Here is a 12,101-nt window from a genome sequence, read left to right as displayed (position 1 = left end):
CTAATAAATCCCAACTTAGTACACAACACACTCCTTAGAAACTTTCAAAAACTGAGATTTTTATTAGAATACCTTAATTACTAATTATGTAAGGGACTTCACAGAACAGACCCTACCTTCCCGGAGACCTACTTAATGGGGTCAAACCTTTACTCAAAGAAATCCAAAGCAGAGAAACTAGAGAGAACACAAGGGACAGGGAAATTGCTAGAAAGAATGGCCTAACCCTGCAGAAGAGCTAATGAACACAAAGAGAAAGCAGCAACCAGAACCAAACCTTCTTCTGGGATGACAGCCTAGGTAATTTATCCTTTGTCAAGTGACTTTGCTCCTTTTAAACTGCTGCATGAAAACATATGTGCACACAAAAATTTATACACAAGTACTCACAGTAGCATTATTCATAACAGCCAAAAAATGGAAACAATCCAAATTAACCAACTGATGGAAAAATAAAATGTGGTATGTACAATGGAATATTATTCAGCCATAAAAAGGAATAAAGTGCTTATTTATACATGCTACAACATGGATGAGCCTTGAAAACATCATTCTAAGTTAAAGAAGCTACTCACAGAAGACCACATACTGCATATTTCATTTATATGTAATGCCCAGAACAGGCAAATGTATAGAGTCAGAAAATCATTATTGGTTGCCTAGGGCTAGGTAGTTACAGGAAAATGCAAGTGACTGCTAATGAGAATGGAGTTTCTTAGTGGGGTAATAAAAATGCTCTAAAATTCATTATGGTGATGGTTGCACAACTCTGTCAACATACTAAAAACCATTTTTTAAATGGGTGAATTGTATAGTGTATGAATTATATCTCAGTAAAACTGTTGTGTTTTCCATGTAGTGTCTCTATTCCCAACTCCCCCAGCCTCTCCACCTCACTCAGAGTAAAAGCCGAAGCCCCCACAGCGGCGCGCCATACCCGTACCTCTCCGACCACACCTCCTGCTCCTCTCCTTCCTGGTGTGCGTTCTATCCCTTCCACACTGGTCTCTATGTTCCCCCACATGCCGGACACACTTCTGCCTCAGGCTGTACACGTGTTCGACTCCCCATCTGGAACGCTCAAGATTTACTTCATCTTTGCTCACATGTCACTTTCTCAGAGAAGCCTTCTCAAGGGCTTCAGACTGCGACCCATTTATATTCCCACCACTGACATACCCAGTCCCACTTCTCTAGAACACTTACCACCTTACATTATTTACTTAATTCTTGCCCATTTCTCCCCACAAGAATGTCAGCTCCATGTTGTTTGCTGATTTTATTACTGCTCTGGTCTCAGAACACAGCATAGTACCTAACACTGAGTAGGTGTTAATACTTATTTACCATCAAATGAAATCCATACTAAAGAATCTCTGCTCGGCAGGAGGCCGCCTACCAGACCCGTGGCGCTGGAACCATGTTTCTCAACCAGTATGACAATGATGTCACTGTTTGGAGCCCTCAGGACAGAATTCATCAAATTGAATATGCAATGGAAGCTGTCAAACAAGGTTCAGCCACAGTTGGTCTTAAATCCAAAACCCATGCAGTGTTGGTTGCACTGAAGAGAGCACAATCAGAGCTTGCAGCTCATCAGAAAAAAATTCTCCATGTTGACAACCATATTGGCATCTCAGTTGCAGGACTTAACTGCTGATGCTAGACTGTTATGTAATTTTATGTGCCAGGAGTGTTTGGATTCCAGATTTGTATTTGACAGACCTCTTCCTGTGTCTCGTCCTGTGTCTCTAATTGGAAGCAAGACCCAGATACCAACACAACGATATGGCCGGAGACCATATGGTGTTGGTCTGCTTATTGCTGGTTATGACAACATGGGACCTCACATTTTCCAAACCTGTCCATCTGCTAACTATTTTGACTGTAGAGCCATGTCCATTGGAGCTCGTTCTCAATCAGCTCGTACTTACTTGGAAAGACATATGTCTGAGTTTATGGAGTGCAATTTGAATGAACTGGTTAAGCATGGTTTGCATGCCTTACGAGAGACACGTCCTGCAGAACAGGACCTAACTACAAAGAATATTTCCACTGGAATTGTCGGCAAAGACTTGGAGTTCACGATTTATGATGATAATGGTGTGTCTCCATTCCTGGAAGGTCTTGAAGAAAGACCTCAGAGAAAGACGCAGCCTGCTCAACATGCCGATGAACCTGCAGAAAAGGCTGATGAGGCAATGAAACATTAAGTGATAAACCAGTGTGTATGTATACTGTCAAGTATGTAAGAATGCAGGGACGCATACTGATGATAATAATCTGTACTTTCAACCAAAAGATGAAAATTGGTGCAATGGTATGTTTTAGAATCAGTCCAGATGTGAGTTTTTTTCCGAGCAACTTCACTGAAACCATATAATGGTGTGCATTTTTCTTTCAGCGGGTCTATATAATTGTTTTCTAGAAAGAACAGTTATCTGTTCTAATGTTTTTGTATGAAGAACATAGTGTCCTTGTGGTTTTAAAGAAAACCGTGAAATAAAATTGTTTCATCTGCTAGGAAAAAAAAAAAAAGAATCTCTGCTCACTGTGTTCCTTTTTCTCACCTTCTACATATTCAAAGCCTTTCAATTCTTCAAGACCAGCTCAAGTCATCTTTGTGAAGCCTACTCTGACATCCCCAGCTGACAGAGATCCTACCTGAATTCCTAGACCACTTTGTCTATATTCTTTACCTCTAAAAAAGTAAGCATGATAGAGAGGAAAGAGAATATAGAAACACTGGAGTCAACCAAATCACTGGCAATGTGACCTTGCGAAGTCATTTAATCTCTCTGAGTACCAGTATTCTCATCTATAAAATGAAGGTGAGGTATTTACCTAAGAGAAATAAAAACATATTTTCCAAAGACATATATACAAATGTTCAAAGCAGCTTTATTTATAGTATTTCTAAACTGGAAACAACCAAAATATCCATCAGCAGGAAAAGAGATCATCAAATTGTGGTATGTCCATATAATAGAATAGAAAGCAACAGAAAGGAATGAACCATTGATAGACACAAAAGGGATAAACATCATAGAAATTATGCTCAGAAAAAGAAACTCTACACAAAAGAATGCACACTAAATTATTCCATTTATATTAAGTTTTAGAATAAGCAAAACCAATCCTGGGTGAGAAATATTGAAAATATTGAAAGAAGACTGCCTTGGTTGTAGGGGAAGGACTAAGAAGGGTACAAGGGAACTTTCTGCAGAGATGGAGATGTTCTACATCTGGATTGTGTGGTAGTGGTTCACAACTATAAATTTGTCAAAACGTATTGAACAATCTGTTTATAAAGTAGGTGCACTTTTTTATGTTAATTATACCTCAAAATTGATTTAAAGAAAAGGACACACAGCTTAGGGGAAAAAAATCAGGGCCAACAAGGTCGTTAGGAGAATTAGATGAGACACATATCTACTGAAACTAGCATGGCACAGTGGTAAAAAGTGCACACTGATGTGGGACTGAATCCTAGTTAATTAGTATGTTACTAGTTATATAACTTTGGACAAGTCATTAAATCCTTCAGAACTTGTTTTCTCTTTTGTAAAGATAATAATATCTACAGAGTTAAATGGAAGCATACTAGAGTTCCCTCCAATTAACACAGTATCTGACATACACCCAAATAATTTTTTAAATAATGTATAAACCCAACACACAGCAACTGCTCAGTAAGTGTTATCTTCTTTTCACCATTTCCCTTGTATGGGAGTTTTCTTATCTGCTACACTTTAAGATCCTGAAGGACAGGATCAATATCTAAACAATCTTTTCTTTCGCTACTTAAGATGCTTAGAAATGGCAGGTTTTTCCTCTATATCATGCTTACAAAGATTCTGAAGGGGAGGAAGTTGGATGGCTTGTGATCAAGCAGAATTACCTGTTTTTACATGTTTTTCTTTCAGCCATTCCAGAATCAATCATTCTGGAACCAAACCTTCCAATAAAAACAGTTGTAAGCTAGACACCAAGAATATCTTTAAGGCAAGCACAAAGGTTTATGTACCATATGATCCTTTTGCGCTGGAAAAACAGGTCGGAAACACACACAAAGCAATATGGAGTAAGAGCATAAACCCTGAAGTCAGATCTGAATTTCTATCCTGATACTGCTGCTTACAATCTATGCATCCTTTAGGCAAGTTATGTAACATTTGTAAACCTCAAGGTTTGCAGCTTTTAATATTTTCAAAATCAAAGATATTATGTTTGAAGCACCAAACGGCACAGAATCAGCACTCAATAATCGGTAAGTGTACACCATTCAAATTGTGGGTAATTTTTTTCTTTGCTATTTTCCAGATTTTCTATAATTGCACTGCAATTACAACTTTAAAAGATTATAATGCTTTAAATTTAAGTGTACTTCCAAATTACAGATTAAACTCAGCTTTGACTCTAAAATTTTCAAACCAGAGATCACAAATGCTAATTATCAGGCCTTTTTCTCCCCAGAGGGATAAAAGAAAGGCTCAAGAATGAATTGCTACCTCTTAAAATCTACCAGATACTGATTTTCTCCAACTTAAATCACTACATGTCTTCTGCATTACTATTCAATTTGGCACCTTACAGAGTGTCTCTGCCTCTGAGTTGAAAACAAGTGATACTTAAAATGCATAAGTTTTTTTAAGTTAAATTCAAGACAGTTCCTAGTGCACTTGGGCAAACAGGTACTAAAATGTGTAGATATTAACCTAAACATAAGGAATGTATGTGTCAGGAGGGGCATACCACAAAGGACTTATGGGGAGCAATCCACATAATGATATGAATAAAAAGCCAACAGAGAGACGGCAAGCACACTCAAGAGCAAGAGCAAGAGGGCGTGTCAGGTTAAATACCACAAGATCGAGTTGGAAAGTTATGTCCTCATGTCTCCAAAAAAGATATACAAATGGCTAATAAGAACCTGGAAAGATGTGAACATTATTAGTCATTAAGGAAATACAAATCACAACCACAGTGAGATACCACTTCATACTCACACTAGGATGACTATAATCCAAAAGACAGACAATAACAAGTGGTGGTATTAGAGGGATGTGTAAAAATTGGAACCATCACACACTGCTAGTTGAGAATGTAATATGGCGCAGCTGGTTTTGTAACAGTCTGGCAGTTCCTCACAAAGTCAACATAAGGATTACCATATAATGTAGCAATTCAACTCCTAGGTATATACCCAAGAGAAATGAAAACATGTCCACACAAAAACCTGTACACAAATGTTTACAGCAGCATTATTCATTAACATTCAAAAAGTTAAACAATCTAAATGCCCATTAACTGATGAGTGGATAAATAAAATGTAGTACATCTACATAACAGAATATTATTCAGTCATAAAAAGAAATGAAATTTCTGGAAAAACCAAAACTACAGAGACAGGAAAAAGATAAGTTGCCAGGAGTTGGGGAGAAGAGAGAATAACTAGGCAGAATACAGAGAATTTTTAGGGCAGTAAAAGTATTTTGTATTATACAATAATGGTGGATACATGTCTTTATACATTTGTCAAAACCCACAAAATATACACCAAGAGCAAAAACTAATGCAAACTACAGGCTTTGGATGCTAATGATGTATCAGTGCAGGTTTCAACATTGTAACAATTATAACATTATAAGCAATTATAACATATGTACCACCTTGTGGGAGATGTTGAGAGAAAGAACATATGGGAAGTCTCTGTACTTCTATCAATTTGGCTGCAATACTAAATCTACTCTAAAAAAATTAAGTCTATTTTTTAATAAAGGAACGAAATGCTGATGTTACAACATAGATGAACCTTGAAAACATTACACTATATAGAAGAAGAATTCAGACACAAAAGACTACATACTACATGATTTTATTGATGTGAAATGCCAGAATAGGCAAATCCATGGAGAAAGAAAGTAGAACTAGTGGTTTCCTGGGGATGGGATAGGGAGTAGGATGGAGAAGAGGGAAGTAGAGTCAAAAATTGGGAGTGAATGCTAATGCTTATGAAGTAAATATTCTAAATATTCTGAAAATATTCTAAAATTGACTGTGGTTGCACAATTCCATGAATACACCAACAGCCACTGAAGTGTACACTTCAATGGCTGAATTTTATGGTATGTGAAATATACCTCGATAAAGCTGTTTGAAAAAAAAAAAAGCTAATCCTTAATGCAGAACTTCCAAAGTTTCAATCATTGAGTTTTTTTCACTATATTTGCCATAAGTTTATATAACATTTATATAAACATTGTTTATATAACATTTTTACTTAAATTTTAAAGGAAAATTTGTAACACTAGTGTAAATGAAAAGTCAGTTAACATAAAAAAAATGGATATGGCAAAATATTGGCAACGTTACTCAAGTAAATGAAATTTAAGAAACTAGCCTAAAGCAAAAGAATGGTCAAGCAGAAAATGGGGCACGCACACACAAAAAAGGTCAGTAAACAGAGAATAAACACTAGGTCTTACTGGGCCCAAGGTTTCTGAACAAGCTGATGCCTACGATGAACTGAAGACTCACTGTCTTAGACTGCCCTGCAGTTCCAGAATGCCTGTGGAGCCACCTGTGGGTCCTAGAGATGGAAATGTGAAGATTGGCCCAAGCGCCAGGAAGGGCCTGCCTCTCTTTTTCTTACCTGAGTTTGGGTACACAGGTTCTGGAAAGGCAGGAAGTTTATAGCAACCCAAAAAAAAGCCTGCTACTGTAAAATATACAGGCCCATCAAACAGTAGCCAGGACAGTACATTTATGAATCGTTGTCATGTTTGCCAAAAAACTCTACAGATACTGGGGTTTGCAGTCACAGTTCCTCTCCAATGTTCCCAAAATCTATCACTCATATTTTTGCTCTTTCTGAAATTTAAGAAATTCTTAGTATTTGCCTTTCTAAGTCTGGTACTTAATATTGTAAGCATACTCAAAAACTTAATTTTTCATATCTTTGCTAAGTGGAGAATAAGAGTATTACAGCAAAATAGGTATTTTGAAGAGCAAAATAGACAATTTATAACTGCAAGCTGTTTAATGAGGTTTTCAATTCTGATCACACTTACACACACTACCATGAATATACATCAACCGAGAGGCATTTATTTTCTCCCATAAAATGGCATTCCTCTTTGAAAATACCAAAACTACCTCTCTTTTCCAATACTGTAGTAAAAGCAGGCCTACCACATACTGCAATTTTTATAAATCAAATATGAAGTCTGAGATTTGCTACGAAATAATGTTTGTACAATTTTGTTATACAAGCCAGCTGCAGTTTTCACTTTCAGAACTTCAGAAATGCCCACTTCACAATAGATATCAGATTGCACCATTAGAAAGAATTGTCTAACTTCCCACTAAATACCCACTACGGACTAAGTGTAAAGAATATTCACATGTGATTCCCAAAGAATTTTTGATCCTTTAAAAATAGATTGGGTTGTGGTTAGGTATGAAGATGAAGGTAAAAAACAGAATCTCAAGCCCCTTCATCTTATCTTCAAAACATTCCTGTAAAATAGTTAAATGAAGGTATTAATAAAGTCAGTATCAAATCAAACTTTTAGTGATTCTTAAGTACCTGTGAAGCCCTAAGGACATTTTTCAAGTTTATGTTTAAAACACTGTATCCTTTGGTTTCCAGTTACCAAAACTATTTATTAATCCATCTGTACAGTAACAATGATTATGCTTCCACACATCATCCACCAGGTGGAATGACCTAAACCACCAGGTAGTTAACTACAGAGAATAAAAAAACTGCAGCTGAAAGAAGTGGGGAAAAAGGAAAGGGGCAGGAGTTTGTCGAAGGCTTACTGAGGCAGAAGCAGTTCTAAATGTTTTCCAGACACCTCATTTACTTGCTATCACCAAATTTATGAGACGGAAAGTATAATCTCTATTTCACCGATAAGGAAACTAAGCCTCAGAAAAATTAAATGATCTGCCAAAGGACCTGTAGCAGAGCTAGGACTCGAACTCAGATCAGTCTGCCCTCAAAGCCATCATATCAAACTTCCTCCCACAAAGGCAACTTTCCAAATCATATTTAAAAATGGACTCTTTGATGTATTAAAATATTAATCCCTTTGTGGATATTATTCGGATCATCTCAGTATGTGACAAAAAAACAATCTGTGCACAACACTGAAGAAAAGTCACAGTTAACAGAAAAAAATACAAGGATCAGAGCACTCATATAAACCGGAGTGCGATCATGGCCAGACTGCCAATCCTAGACCTGAACGCTTAGTCCCGGATCACTCACTCACCAGCCGGCGACCTGGGGCAAGTAATAACCTCTCCGAGCCTCAGTTTACCCAGTCATAAAACGGGCGTAATGCCCATTCCATCTTTCTACCTCAGATTATTTAGGAGGACGAAATTAGTTAATATTGGTAAAATCAACCTGCAGACAAGAACAAACTGTGATACATATAAGGAGGTACTACCTATTCGCTGAGATGGCTACACTGAAGGGCTGTTTTCCTAGGAAGTAACAGCACAAATAAAATAAGGGATACAGTCCACGAGCGACAGGAGGCTACCCGCAGGCGGACGGCCCCAGCTCGGCAAGAGCCGCCTGGCAGCAGCAGATGCCGTCCGAGGACCAGCGTTCTGCCTGCTTTCCGACAGCCGCGTCTTCACGGGAGAGAGAAGGCGCGAGCCGCCGGCGGGGAACGAGCTGCAGCGGCGGCAGCGCACCGGGTCCCACCCCCGGGGGCGGCTTGGTCAAGACTCCGCATCCTCCCAGGCCTCGTTTCCGCGTCCTTAAGGCGGAGAGGCGGCCCCCGCCCTGCTCCCCAGGGAGAGCTAAAACGAAGTCGCCGCGCAGAGACGGCGCGGGGAGCCCCGACCCTGGGGCACGGGCCGGCAGTCACCTGTCACATGGAAAGCCGGGAGGGTGGCCCCTCCGAAAGCCCCTCGCAGTCTGGACGTTCCCGACGCCTGAGGAAGCGGGGCAGCCCCCCCCCCCCCGCCCAAGCCTCCGCGGCGGGATGCGCGGGGCCCGCAGCCCTCACGCCCCAGCTCGACCCGCACGGCAGGCCCGGGGCTTGCCCACCCTTGCCCCCTGGCCCCCCGGGCCTCCCGAGCCGCTGCGGCTCCCCGCCCCCAGCAGGGAAGCCTGCCCCTCTGCACCCGAACTCCCAGGTGAGGGGCGAGGTGAAAGGGCGTACCCCGCCGCCATTTTGTCCCCGTGGTCCTGCAACGCATTCAGCCTGCCCGCGGCCCAGCGCAGGCCGGCCCGGGGCTGCACGACGCGCGCCCCTTCGCGGACACTCACCCTCAGCCGCCCTGCGCAGGTCGGACGGCTCCGAGAGTCTCGCCGGGAAAGGGGCGGGGCGGGGCGGGGCGACTGGCCCGCGCGCCACGTGACTCCCAGTCGCGGCCGCGCTCCAGCCGCCCGCGCGCAGGCGCAGCCAGCTCGCTCAGGTGGGCGGCCGGGCCGATCGGCCAGCCCCGGGCTTGGCATCAGCTGCGTGGGCGCGGCTGCTCTTTGGGAGCTGCCCGGTGACCTAGGCTCTGCTCTCTCCTCTGCCGTTGGCCACACAGGCTCAGCTCTCGGATTCAGTCTCTTCCTTCCGCTCGTCTTATCAGCGCAGCTACTCCCACAGATTCACGACTTGAGAGTCCGCCTCGCCAAAATCTGTACGTGTGCAAGCGCTCCAGAAAAGCGCGCAGCGCCCGCCGGGCCCCAATACCCTCCACAATACGGCTCTGTTCAGCGCCTCCTGGGTGCCTCGCTTGGAAGGATCCAGGTACTAAGACCTAACCAATGTTTTCTCTACGTAAAAGACGAAAAAAACATGCATATTAAATAGGGACGTTTAAGTCTGTTTCTGAACAAAATGCATGCGACCCAATAATAATGAATATTCCCTGTCACTTTTCATCGAGCTGGGAAACTCAGACCCTTTACCCTCCCCTCCCTTATTACCAACAATAAGCAGGAAGTCATGGAGTGGAATAGAGTCTACCTCACACTTAAGACAAAAAACTCTGCAAAGGCACGAACTGTGTTGTTGGTTATGTTCAGGCTCCTTCTCCCTCTTACCTTTATAGACAATTTGCTATTTCATTCATTTATTTAACAAATGTTTGAGCACCCAACGTAAGTCAGATGCTCTTCTAGATGTGTGGAGTTAATAAATAAACAAAATAGATAAAAAATTCCTGCCCTGTTGGAGCCGGGTGAAGACATAACAAATAGTTCATGTAAGGCTGGAGGCACCGGAGCGAGGGGTGAGCAGGTCAGACGAGCTCAGCCCTAACCAAATAAAGGGGGGCAGCAAAGCCCCCAGCCCCGGCCTAGTAAGGGAAAGAGGGCAACAGATTCTGGCCTGATGACGTGCCAAAGTCCCCAGCTGCTGCCCCCTCCCAACCTGGAAAAGGTGCCCTAGGCTAGCCAATCCTGGGGCCGCTGCACACCCTCCCTCCCCCTAACTTCACTATAAACTCGCCGCCTGCCCTGCTGGCTGCGCCTTCTCCAGCCTGTGATGAACCAGACCTGTGAACATTGCCTGGCATTGCGCCCTATTAAACTTTTGGCTCCTTTGTAGCCTCCTCGCCTGGTTATTTCGGCCCCATTTTACCTTACAGTTAAGATAGTGACTTAGGTGATTGTAAGGAGGCCGTGAGCACGGATCACCCCAACTGCTCAAATACTATTCACGTCAAATAACTCACGTTACTGGACTCCGATTTCTGTCCTACTGAGACAGGGACAGAGGGGGTAAGTCAGAGTAGGGTGAGGGCCTCCGGGAAAAGCAGGGCGGAATATTTACAGTCAGAGCAATGTAACAGTGGGCAAAGAAGTCCCTATTGAAAGACTGTGTTAAGCATTACGCAAAGTCAAGGTCACACTAATTCTCTAGGGAAAAGATACCAGACTAAGAATATAGACATCTTCAGTGAGATCAGTTAAAAGTCAAAAGGCCAGGAGCAACTTGGCCTGGAATGTTTGAGTGTTCTGCAGATAAAGAAAAGTGTCTCAGCATAACCCGTGACTTCACTGTGAACAGCCTTAGCAAACAGACAATAGCCCAGCCCACCTTGAGGGCAGGGCAGGTGGTACAAGTCCACACCCCTAAGTCTTTTTCATGTTCCCAAAAATCCTCAATTGCCTATAAAACCCCTAGACAAAGCACCATCACAGACTCTCTTGTCCCCTCCTGGCGTGAGCCCGGAGCTCTGTCCTCTCACTTTATCTCTAAATGAAAGCCTGTCCTTTGCTCTCCTACCTTGAGTGTTTGTGAAGCTCATTCTTCGGCATCGTGAACAAGAACCCCGGCATCACTACCACCCTATGGAAACCGTCTTTCTAGTCACTAGAGATCTCTACTGCAGACCCCATGCGCATTATCATCATGACCTAACTTAGTTTCTCTACATCAGTTGTCACTCTTTCCTTCTAGAAATACGCTTTCCTCACCTTCCATTTTTACTCTCTTGGTCTCACTTCCCCATCTCTAACCACTCCCTGTCCAAATCTTTTGAAGTCTCCTCTTATTTCTACTATACCATAAAAGTTGGTATCTGTGGGTGCGGGTAAAATTGTAACATTCCCAGAATATCTCGCCTGCCTTTAGTGCCTTTGCATATCCTCAGGGGTGGAGAGAAGTTCATCTCCGTGTCAATGTGTAATTACCTGGGCAACCAAGGGCATGTCTGAACCTGAGAGTTTAAGGGGAGGGGCTGGCTTGCTTCCTTCAGGAGCAGGGGAGAGAAACGGCCCTAGACTGCAGTTGGTAAACAATAATGGGGTTTTAAACTTTATTTCTCCCTTAGACTGATTTCGGTTTTAAGAGGTATTTTGCCCCGGAATTTCCTCTCTCCAGACTTACATCTGGCATCAGTTGGCAGGGTGCCTCTGAACCCAAAATCTGTCATAATGGGTGTGACCTTTGGGAGGGCTACTCCTGTGGATGGTAGGGAGGCCCCTGTGGATGCAGCGGTAGAGGGTACTGTTTCACCTGTTATTATCCCCCCAGTTGTGGGGCTTCCAATTTGGGAACCCTTAGTGGGGAATTGGTCTAGAGTAAATACCTCTTAGAGGGGTGGGGCATTTCCTAGAACTGGGGAAGGGTGGA

At 42.6% G+C, this 12,101-nt stretch overlaps 1 protein-coding gene and 1 pseudogene across 6 annotated transcripts in view; one reads left to right on the top strand and one right to left on the bottom strand.

Annotated features, from left to right (window-relative positions):
• Window positions 1–9,410, bottom strand: part of SCAPER (S-phase cyclin A associated protein in the ER) — a 539,256-nt gene extending 529,846 nt beyond the window's left edge. For 3 of the 6 annotated variants that reach the window (XM_073212228.1, XM_073212229.1, XM_073212230.1), the window contains exon 1: window positions 9,296–9,410. The gene's annotated coding sequence lies outside the window, so the exon portion shown is untranslated. Of the gene's footprint in view, window positions 1–9,188 lie in introns of all 6 variants that reach the window. The other 3 variants (XM_073212225.1, XM_073212227.1, XM_073212226.1) reach the window with 3 other exon arrangements.
• On the top strand, window positions 1,164–2,809 carry LOC108402700 (proteasome subunit alpha type-1 pseudogene; annotated as a pseudogene).
• Window positions 9,411–12,101: the final 2,691 nt, after the last annotated feature.

This window comes from Manis javanica, chromosome 8 (genome assembly GCF_040802235.1).
Source record: "Manis javanica isolate MJ-LG chromosome 8, MJ_LKY, whole genome shotgun sequence".
Classification (NCBI taxonomy): domain Eukaryota; kingdom Metazoa; phylum Chordata; class Mammalia; order Pholidota; family Manidae; genus Manis; species Manis javanica.
The sequence above is the reverse complement of the archived record's forward strand: the minus strand, read 5'-3'. Positions and strand labels throughout refer to the sequence as shown.